Below are 11,605 nucleotides of genomic sequence, written 5' to 3'. Positions count from 1 at the left end.
AAAAGTATTCAAGAAAATAAAACACAAATGGGAAATTTAACTAGATTGCTTCTTCTAATTAATCCTAACCTTGTGTTTGACATTTGAAGTGTTACTAAAATGCTAACTGAATCATTTTAGCATAAATCTAGCCACATGCATTTCAAGGTTCCAGTGCTAGGAATTTTGTTAAGATCAGTTGAATCATGAATAACACCATATAATAGAGGATGAGGAACACAAGCCTTAGATGTGATCCTTGCCCCATACCCTTAGATTATGTCAGAATAAAGCTGCCAATTCTGCCAGGCTCTGAACCCCTAGTGCCTCCAACCCAAAACTTGGAAGCAAAGAATATGCCCTGTCATACAACATTGTACAAGTTGTAGTAAAACAAAGCCTATGTTTTCTTACTTTTCTATAGGAAATGGTTAGTTATTTGATATGTACTAAAACACTGCTAAGAATCCACTTCGAGTTTGTTTACTAAACACATTGTGTGCAAGAACTGACTCCACAAAAATTTCCTTTGAAATCTGATCCACAAATTCACCTAAGGTTGGAAATTTAAAACTTGCAAGAAAAGGAGGAAGTGGGTATCCCTAAATCCTAACATGTTGTAATTACTAAATTACAAGCATACTGAAAAGTTTTGCTCATAGAAGGCACAAACTATAAAAGGGATAGTCTTTTTGAGTTAAAACAAAAAAAAACTAGCTTGTTTAGTGAGCACTGTAACTAAGATGAAGAAGTTATGTCTCTTAATTTACTGTCTCTCCTGTGACCAAAAAAAAACATAAAAAAATTAATTTGTCTTACCATATACTTTCCAGCCACTAATTGAGATGTAGTTATGAAAGATTAAAATTGCCTTAAAAGGGGGTCGCGATAGCAGCTATCAAAGCAATATTCAAGCAAGATTTCAAGGATGCTTTCAGGTTGAGAATTAGTTTTCCTTGTCAAAAATCTTCACAGCTTCAAAAACTTAACAGATTGAGAAGCATTTATTTTCTTTACTTTCCCCATTTCTTTATATAAGTCAATAACTGGCTTTGTTGTCTGAAGGTGGGGCTCAGTTCTCTTTCCCAAGCTTTCTCTGTTGTCATCACTCCTACTGCTACTCTTTCCTCTCTCAGGACATCATTCCATATAGATCATATTATTACAGTATATATATATATATATACACACACACACACACACACACACAGAATGAAAGATACATCTATCTGCCTTCCCATCCATTGTCTTGTTCCAACCTTGTTTTTGTGCGCGCTCACACGCGTGTGTGTGTGTGTGTGTGTTTTGAGATGGAGCCTTGCTCTTGTTACCCAGGCTGGAGTGCAGTGGTGGGGTCTCGACTCCCTGCAACGTCCGCCTCCCAGATTCAAGAGATTCTTCTGCCTCAGCCTCCCGAGTAGCTGGGATTTGAGGTGCACGCCACCAGGCCCGGCTAGTTTTTTGAATTTTTAGTAGAGACGGTGTTTCATCATGTTGGACGGGGTGGTGGTGAACTCCTGACCTCAGGTGATCCACCCACCTCGGTCTCCCAAAGTGCTGGGATTACAGGCGTGAGCCACCACGCCCGGCCTATTGTTCCAACCTTGAAGGTTGTCTTGACTTCTTGGAAACCCATCCATCAAGGATGTACTCTTTTGAGCACTGACAGCCATTGTCATAAACTGATGGTTATCTCCACTGGTCCCATGCTTCTTTCTTTAATGTAATTTTCAGTGAGTTCACCATACTGTGAATCTGGGCTCTTCCTTTCATCATGAAGCAACTCTCCTGCAGAAAGGTGTGTGTAGTCATCTTTCTCAAGGATGCCTGTGCGCCGGGACCGCCGTGGACAAACACCACCGGCGACTTCATGAGACTGGGAGGGCAGAGAAGACTCGGCTGGCAGGTCTGCAGCGGGAAGCTAAGGCCCAGGATGTGGAGCAGCGGCTCAGGTAGTGGCTCAGCCTGCACCGCACCTCAGCTCAGGGAGCTGACAGCAGCCAGCCCGAAGTGGGGCAGAGAGGCCGCGTGGGAAAGCGGCGGGCTACCAGGGCAACTGCGCCGCGGTCAGAAGGGAACTTGTTTTTTTAAAAATTATTTTATTTTATTTTTTATTTTTTGTACAGATGGAACATGTTGCACAGGCTGGTCTTAAACTTTCTTTGTTTTTTTTTTTTTCTTTTTTTGAGACAGAGTCTGGCTCCGTCGCCCAGGCTGGAGTGCAGTGGCACGATTTCGGGTCACTGCAACCTCTACCTCCTGAGTTCAAGAGATTCTCCTGCCCCAGTCTCCTGAGTAGCTGGGATTACAGGCGCCTGCCACCACGCCTGGCTAATTTTTGTATTTTTAGTATAGACGGGGTTTCACCTTGTTGGCCAGGCTGGTCTCAAACTCCTGACCTCAGGTGATCTGGCCACCTCGGCCTAGCAAAGTGCTGGTAATATAGGAGTTATTAAGAAATTATTTTAGACAGATAGTAAGGGTAAGGAGTCCTCAGTAAAGCTTTTTCTTTTAATAGAAGCAACTCCCCCAAACATTTCAGGGTTTTTTTGAGATTCACTCAGTTGCCCAGGCTAAAGTGCAGTGGTGCGGTCTCCACCCCCCACTTCAAGCTATTCTCCCTCCTGCCTCAGCCTCCCGTTTAGCTGGGATTACAGGTGCCTGCCACCAGCCCGGCTAATGTTTTGTATTTTAAGTAGAGACTGGGTTTCACCACTTTGGCCAGGCTGGTCTCGAACTCCTGACCTCGTGGTCCGCCCCGTCTGCCTTGACCTGCCAAAGCTCTGGGATTACAGGTGTGAACCACCGCGCCCGGCCGCAACATTTCTCTGCTAACAGAAAGCAGCCTGATAAAGCCAGGCCTGCAAGCTTTGATACGCAAACACAAGCGGTTAGAAACTGGGTCCATCCAACGTGGCGATTCCTGCCCTCTTCTCCTTGTCCCAAAGTGCGCCAGCTGTCGTGACCACCTCCAGATGACTCTAAGAATGCAGGACATCCCGGAGACCTGCAGTTGCATATTAAAAGGCTAGGGTGGGAGGGCCAGGTTTTTCGCAGGCTCTGTGAATGACACACCTGATCAAACCAATCCCCTGGGCCCTATGCACATCAGACACTGCCTCCTCCAGCCTCCCAATATAAAGGACTAGTTTTCCGCAGCACCCGGGGTTTGTCTGTTTGGAGCCCCACTCCCTCTTTATGGAGGAGCCGTTTTCTTCTTGCTTTCTTCTTTCTTGCCTGTTAAACTTTCCGCCCTTTGAAACCACTCCACGTGTGTCCGCGTTGTTTATCTAATCAGCAAGAGACAAAGAACCCTGGCGTTTCTTCGTCATCGGAGCTGCATCACTGGGATTACAGGCATGAGCCACCATGCCTAGCCTGGTCTCAAACTCTTAGCTTCAAGGGATCTTCCTGTCTCTGCCTCCCAAAGAGCTGGGAGTACAGGTATGAACCACTGTACCTGGCCCTATACCACATTTTCTTTACCCATTCATCTGCTGTTGGACATGTAGGTCGATTCACTTTTTCCCATTCCCACATACGGCACCATCAGGAGCTGTGCTATGCACTCTCCTGGCTCTGCTTTCCAGGGAACAGAAGTAGATACAACAATTTGAATTTCCCCATTATAATCTGAATCGATGACTCCTGTACGTATTTGTACGCCTTTTAAACTTACACTAGACCTTCCTAAAAGTAACCCTATTGTCCCTGCTGGCAAGGATCCACAGACTCCTGTTGGGACCTTTTGCAGGGGTTCCCCAGGCAGAAGGCTCACAACTTTTGTGCAGCAAAAATCTACTGTGGCACTACCGGCTGTGACGGGGGACAGACATTGTACAGGGGTGAGGGAATGGCCTGAGCTGGAAATGCCCCAGTTTAGAACGGGGCCTGGGACGGGCCCCTCATGGCTCATTCCCAAAATTGGGTTCCCTTCTTTATCAAAAGTGATGAAAGTTCCCACTTTTATCAAAAGTGACACTGACTAGCCCCGTGTTTTCCTTTTTTATGTTTTGGACATATTTCAGGATCAGCAGTTTTCTTTTTTCCCCTATCTGGCAGCCTGACTTGCTGATTTTTTCTACATTCTTTTTTAGTATGACCATGCGTCCCACAGTTAAAACAAACTCCAGGAAATGGAGTATTTCCTTTATCCACTCTCAGTCCTGCCATTGCCTGTGCCAATAAGGTAGCTTTATGCAGATTACCTCCAATACCATCACAGTCCTTGACATAATCAACTAAATGTGCTTTCCCTCTGATAGGTCACAGAGCAGCCTGGCAATCAGGATTAGCATTGTCGGAAGCTAGTAACTGCAACACTATATCCTGAGCAGCCGAATCTGCAATCATCTTTTTAAGAGACTTCTGTAACCGAGCTATAAAATCAACATATGGTTCTCTTGGTCCCTGTTTTGTAGCACTAAAGGAAGGGTATTGTTCCCCACCTGAAGTGATTTTTTCCCAAGCTCTAATGCCCACTCCTCTAAGCTGTTCTATAGCATCATCCTGCATGACCACTTGTGCATCTAAACCAGCCCAGCCACCAACCCCCCAAAAGTTGGTCTGCAGTTATATTAATTTGAGGTTGGGCCTGGGCATTGAGAGCAGCCTGAATGGAAGCTTCATCTGCCCACCAAGTTTTAAATTGTAAGAACTGAGCAGGAGTTAGACAAGCTCAAGTAAGAGCATCCCAGTCAGTAGGTATCATTTGACCGGAAACAGTAACATTCTTTAACAGTCCTGTGGAGAAAAGAAAGAGATCAGACTGTTAACTGTGTCTATGTAGAAAGAAGTAGACATAAGAGACTCCATTTTGTTCTGTACTAAGAGAAATTATTCTGCCTTGACATACTGTTAATCTGTAACCCTACGCCCAACCCTGTCCTTGCAGAGACATGGGCTGTGTCTACTCAAGGTTTAATGGATTTGGGGTTGTGCAGGATGTGCTTTGTTAAACAAGTGCCTGAAGGCAGCATGCTTGTTAAAAGTCATCACCATTCTCTAATCTCAAGTACCCAGGGACACAAACACTGCAGAAGGCCGCAGGGACCTCTGCCTAGCAAAGCCAGGTATTGTCCAAGGTTTCTCCCCATGTGATAGTCTGAAATATGGCCTTGTGGGAAGGGAAAGACGGGTGGGTCTGTGCTGAAGAGGATTAGTAAAAGAGGAAGGAAGGCTTCTTTGCAGTTGAGATAGAGGAAGGCATCTGTCTCCTGCCCATCCCTGGGCAATGGAATGTCGCGGTGTAAAACCTGATTGTATGTTCTATTTACTGAGATAGGAGAAAACCGCCTTAGGGCTGGAAGTGGGACATGCTAGCGGCAGTGCTGCTCTTTATGCCCTGAAAATGTTTATGGAGATGTTTGCATGTATGCACATCAAAGCACAGCACTTTTCCTTGAACTTATTCATGACACAGATCTTTATTCATATGTCTTCTTGCTGACCTTCTCCCTACTATGACCCTATTGTTTTGCCACTTCCCCCTCTCCAAGATGGTGGAGATAATGGTCAATAAATACTGAGGGAACTCAGAGACCGGTGCCGGGTGCGGGTCCTCTGTACGCTGAGCGCTGGTTCCCTGGGCCCACTTTTCTTTCTCTATACTTTGTCTCTGTGTCTCTTTCTCAAGTCTCTCTTTCCACCTGACGAGAAATGCCTACAGGTGTGGAGGGGCAGGCCATTACAAAAGAAGAACCTGGTCCATACTGACATTGCTTGCTTTAATTCTTTGAGTAATTTAAAAGGAAAAGGTTCAAAGTAGCTGTAACATTTCCCTCTTGATCTGGGGGGTGTATTCTAACAAGGAACTGCCAAGCCTCTAAATCACCCTCTCGCCTAGCTTGCTGAATTCCTGCCTGAAAAGAACTAACAGCAGTCACTCGAGGTGCTGCTCGAACAGTCGCTGGGGCAACTGCTTTTCACCCAGTGTCCTCCGGAAAAGAAAGATCTGGGCGGTCATTTTCTTCAAAATAATAAGGGGGGTGCAGAAGGGTAGGGATGAACCTCTCCTTCCTTTGCCGCTTTACCTTCAGCTGGCAAATAAACATGCTCTGTAACCTCTTCTGTGACTTCAGTATACTCTTGTTCCTCCTCTTCATCAGTGTGAAAAAGTTCCAAGGTGGAAGGAACCAGACCCCAAACTTGCCCCACTGTTACCCTGACGCTGCCGAGCTCCCCTCCTTACCACGAGGATTGCTTTAAGAGTACTCGGGTGTCCCCCAGCTAGTGTTCCGTTCCAACCATCTCTCCGGGGACCCTTCGACCTGGATTCGAGCCCCCACGATGGACACCAATTGCCGAGACCAGCTCGGTCGGGGAGACCCTAACCCAGTGGCGCTACAGGAATTAAAGACACACACACAGAAATATAGAGGTGTGAAGTGGGGAATCAGGGGTCTCACAGCCTTTAGAGCTGAGAGTTTCGAACAGAGATTTACCCACATATTTATTAACAGCAAACCAGTCATTAGCATTGTTTCTATAGATATTAAATTAACTAAAAGTATCCCATAACCTTATGGGAAACGAAGGGATGGGCTGAATTAATTACAGCAGGAACATGCCCTTAAGACACAGATTGCTCATGCTTTTGTCTGTGGCTTAAGAATGCCTTCAACGGGTTTTCCGCCCTGGGTGGGCCAAATGTTCCTTGCCCTCATTCCCGTAAACCCACAACCTTCCAGCTTGGGCATTAGGGCCATTATGGACATGTTACAGTGCTGCAGATATTTTGTTTACAGCCAGTTTTGGGGCCGTTTATGGCCAGATTTTGGGGTACTTACTCCAAACACATTAATTAATTTCTAGGTTCTCTATTTGGTTTCATTGGTTTACATGTCTGTTTTTATGCCAGTACTATGCTGTTACTATGGCTTTGTAGTATATTTTGAAGTCTGGTAATGTGATACCTTCAATTTTGTTCCTTTTGCTCAGGATGGCTTCGGTTATTTGGGGTCTTTTGTGATTCTATGCAAATTTTAGTGTTTTTCTATTTCTGTGAAGAGTGTCAGTGGTATTTTGATAATAACTGCATTGAATCTGTAGATTGCTTTGGGTAGTGATATGGTTTAGCTCTGTGTCCTCGCTCAAATCTCATCTCAAATTGTAATCCCCACGTGTCGAAGGAGGGACCTGGTGGGAGGTGATTGGATCATGGGGACAGGTTCCCCCATGCTGTTCTGGTGATACTGAGTGAATTCTCATGAGATCTGATGGTTTAAAAGTGTGGCATATCCCCCCTCGCTCTCTCTCTACTGCCGCCTTGTGAAGAAGGTGCTTGCTTCTCCTTTACCTTCCATTATGATTGTAAGTTTCCCAAGGCCTCCCTAGCCATGCAGAACTGTGACTCAATTAAACCTCTCTTCTTTATAAATTACTCAGTCTGGGCCGGGCATGGTGGCTCACACCTGTAATCCCAGCACTTTGGGAGGCCGAGAAGGGTGGATCACAAGGTCAGGAGATCAAGACCATCCTGGTCAACATGGTGAAACCCCATCTCTACTAAAATGCAAAAAAATTAGCCAGGTGTGGTGGCACGCACCTGTGGTCCCAGCTACTCAGGAGGCTGAAGCAGGGGAATTGCTTGTACCCAGGAGGCGGAGGTTGCAGTAAGCCAAGATCGTGCCACTGCACTCCAGCCTGGTGACAGAGCAAGACTCCATCTCAAAAATAAATAAATAAATAAATAAATAAATAAATAAATAATCAGTCTCAGGTAGTTCTTTATAACAGTGTGAAAATGAACTGATACAGGTAGTATGGAGCATGCCTTCTAATTCCACAAGTTACACTCCCACCTATGCCTAAGAGTCCTGTCTCTAAGCTCCTTAACTACAAAATCTCCATTCTATGACCTCTTTGTCTCCTAGACTCGTATTTGACTCCAACATCCCCCAGAATACAATTATCCAGGATGATATGAGAATGGAGAGATTCCATAGTAAGAATTAGATTCCCTTTGTCATCCTGCCTCACCCCCACTGACAGGGCTGTACCAGACACAGTGACCCACATTTCCAGCTCTTACAAACAACAAACGTTGCCAGCCATGTCCTGAGAGGATGTCACTGATGCTCAGCAGTTAGCTTTGATGGTTTCCAGTGTCAGCAGACAGGATGCATTACACAGTGCCTCCTCCCCACTTGCCAGGGATGTGGCCTGGAGTACCTTCAGCCTTGGGGAATCTTCCCCCAGATTCCACCCATGGGTCAAATTTTAGGAATCAGCTCACTCCCTTAGAGGCAGCTGTGATTCTCATGCTTGTCCTGCTGATCCGGACCTTCTGGTGCTCTCTGTAGAAACCAGGAAACATCAGGAGATTTAATCCCACCTCAGGAACTCAGTTTTCTTTCTCTCTGTCTTCATTCCCTCTTCTCACTGTATTGCATGTAACTAGGTCACTGCATCTCAAAAAACACATAAACTTTTTTTTTGTTTATTTTTGGGTTTACTTTTATTTTTATTTTTTGAGGCACAGTTTCACTCTGTCACTCAGGCTGGAGTGCAGTGGAATGATCTCAGCTCACTGCAACCTCTGGGTTCAACTGATTCTCCTGCCTCCGCCCCCCAAGTAGCTGGGACTACAGGTGCGTGCAACCACACCTGACTAATTTTTTTTGTATTATTAGTAGAGACGAGGTTCCACCATGTTGGCCAGGCTCCTGAGGTCGAACTCCCCCAAGTGATCTGCTTGCCTCAGCCTCCCAAAGTGCGGGATTACAGGCGTGAGCCACTGCACATGGCCAATACATAAACTATTTTAAGAAATCACATTTCTGTGTTTTTCTAATACTCTTTGCTCCTTGCTCATTCATTTGGCCGTCTGTTACTCATCAGCAGATAAGCCGTAGCAAGTGGGAAAATGGGAAAAAGTATCTATTCACTTAACTTTTCCTTCCACATGATGAAAAATAGGCATCACTTTTTTTTTTCGAGTTGGAGTCTTGCTCTGTCACCCAGGCTAGAGTGCGGTGGTGTGATCTCAGCTCACTGCAACCTCTGCCTCCTGGGTTTAAGCGATTCTTCTGTCTCAGCCTCCCAAGTAGCTGGGTCTACAGGCATGCACCACCACGCCTGGCTAATTTTTGTGTTTTTAGCAGAGATGGGGTTTTGCCACGTTGGCCAGGCTGGTCTCGGACTCCTGACCTCAAGTGATCCGCCCACCTCGGCCTCCCAAAGTGCTGGGATTACAGACGTGAGCCACAACACCTAGCAAAAATAAGCATCACTTTATTTGTTTATTTGTTTGTTTGTGACAGAGTCTCCCTCTGTCTCCCCGACTGGAGTGCAGTGGCACAATGATGGCTCACCATAACCTCGACCTCCTGGCTCAATCCATCCTCCTTAGTAGCTGGGATTACAGGCATGCGCCATCATGCCCAGCTATATTCTTTTCTTTTCTTTTCTTCTTTTCTTTTCTTTGGTGGAGGTGGGATTTTGCCATGTTTCCCAGGCTATTCTCAAACTCCTGAGCTCAAGCAATCTGCCCTCCTCAGCCTCCCCAACTGCTGGGATTACAGGCATGAGACACTGTCCCTGGCCATCACTTCCTTTGGACTGTAGAACTCCTTGGCCCAGCTCATGGGAAAGAGCATTCTAAGGTGGCAATTACTGAGCAGCTCAGGGGCAATAAGGTCACATGATTGTAAGTTTCCTGATGCCTCAGCCATGCTTCCCGTACAGGCTGTGGAAGTGTGAGTCAACAAACCTCTTTTCTTCATAAATTACCATCTCAGGTAGTTCTTTATAGCAGTGTGAGAACAGACTAATACAGCCACTAAACTTTGGGGGAATTTGTTTATGCAAGAAGGTAATCAATACAACAGGTGATTGTTCCAAGGATCCAGGCACTGGGTCAGTTCTCTTCTTCCACTCAAGGATGGGAAGAAGAATACTCAATGTGACAAGTGTGAGCCTTTAATGCCTGTGACTCCTCCCCACAAGTAACTATGGCCTTCTGTATGTCCTGGAACATGGCATGGATTCCTTCCCGAGAAGCAGGAAGGGCATGGAGGGAGCTTCCCCTTCTACAACACCTGCTCCCCCTGAGCCCAAGAATAAACCAAAACCCCAGCCTGGGAGGCCCCCTTTCCTCTCCAAGTGATACCCCTGCCTGTCTTCCCAAAGCACTGGGATTACAGGTGCCCGGCCCCTGCTTTAAGTTTTAAGACACACCTGGCTACTCCAGCCCAGTTTTGCTTGAGAACCCTGTGTTGGGGTCCTACTGGAAGCCATGCATTGGGGCTGGAGTTCCCTTTGTCTCTGTCTCTCATACATCTCCTTCAGGTAATCAGTTAGAGAAGTAACTGGCAATCGGCCTGGCCAAAATCATCTACCAGCACCCTACCCCTATCACAATCCCATCAGAGGGAAACTCTGATTGGTTTCCCCTCCTGTAAAGTCCAAGTCTCCCAACCTGGAGAGCTCTTCTCTCTCCTCTCTGGAGATCTAATTCAAGCCACTCCTCTTCTCTGAAACGTTAGAATTAAATGAGAAGATGGGAAGAGATGTTTCTTTGTAAATAGAATTGCCTGAGGGTCAAAGAGGCCTGCAAGTGAGAAAACAAGCTAAACAGCTGGAAAAAAAGACAGAGGGAAAGGATGGAGTGTCAACTACTGGTTATAAAATTTCTCTTCTCCTTAGCAGGGAATGTCTCTGTGGGGATACAGATGTATCTAGCTGCTGAGCACACAGTAGGTGTCTAATTAGTCCTTGTTGACAATGTACCTGTAGTGGTTTTTAAATGTTCACAAATTCCTTGATATTCTTCCCTTTAATAGGTAGAGCCTAATTCCCTTCCTTTGAATGGGGGCTAGACTGACTTCTAAGGAACACAATGTGGCTGAAATGACAGTGCATGACTTCTGAGGTGAGGTCAGAAAAGGCATTGCAGTCTGCTCTGTTCTCTCGTGGATGGTTTACTATAAGGCAAGCCAGTTGCTATGTCATTAAGGGAGGAGGCCACTCTTCATATTGCCTTATGCCCAATTTCTGCCTCCAAAGAAAGAAAAGTAAAACTAAAAGGCAGAAATGAAATCCACAAGCAGACAGCCCAGCGCCACACCCTGGGCCTGGTAGTTAAAGATCAACCCCTGACCTCATCAGTTACGTTATCTATAGATTATAGACATTGTGTAGAAATGCACTGTGAAAATCCCTGTCCTTTTCTGTTCCTATCTAATTACCAGTGCATGCAGCCCCCAGTCACGCAGCCCCTGCTCTCTCAATCGATCACGACCCTCTCACATGCACCCCCTTAGAGTTGTGAGCCCTTAGAAGGGACAGGAATTGCTCACTCGGAGAGCTTGGCTCTTGAGACGGGAGTCTTGCCGATGCCCCTGGCCGAATAAACCCCTTTCTTCTGTAACTCGGTGTCTGAGGAGTTTTGTCTGCCGCTTGTCCTGCTACATTTCTTGGTTCCCTGACTGGGAAGCGAGGTGATTGGCAGATGGTCGAGGCAGCTCCTCAGGCGGCTTAAGCCTGCTCTCTGGAACATCCCTGCGGGGGACTCCGACCAGCCTGAGTGAGGCGGATCCTGAGAGCGCTCCTGGGTAGGCATTTGCCCCAGTGGGACACCTCGCCAGAGCAGTGTGTGGCAGGCCCCCATGGAGGATCAACATGG

The 11,605-nt window shown here is 46.3% G+C and overlaps 1 pseudogene; it reads right to left on the bottom strand.

Moving 5' to 3' along the window:
• Positions 1-925: 925 nt before the first annotated feature.
• The window catches only part of LOC108528295 (UMP-CMP kinase-like), a 21,932-nt pseudogene continuing 11,252 nt past the window's right edge, over positions 926-11,605 (bottom strand).

This window comes from Rhinopithecus bieti, unplaced genomic scaffold (assembly GCF_001698545.2).
Source record: "Rhinopithecus bieti isolate Rb0 unplaced genomic scaffold, ASM169854v2 scaffold_4553, whole genome shotgun sequence".
Taxonomy (NCBI): domain Eukaryota; kingdom Metazoa; phylum Chordata; class Mammalia; order Primates; family Cercopithecidae; genus Rhinopithecus; species Rhinopithecus bieti.
Note: the sequence above shows the minus strand (reverse complement) of the source record. Positions and strands in the feature narration are given on the sequence as shown.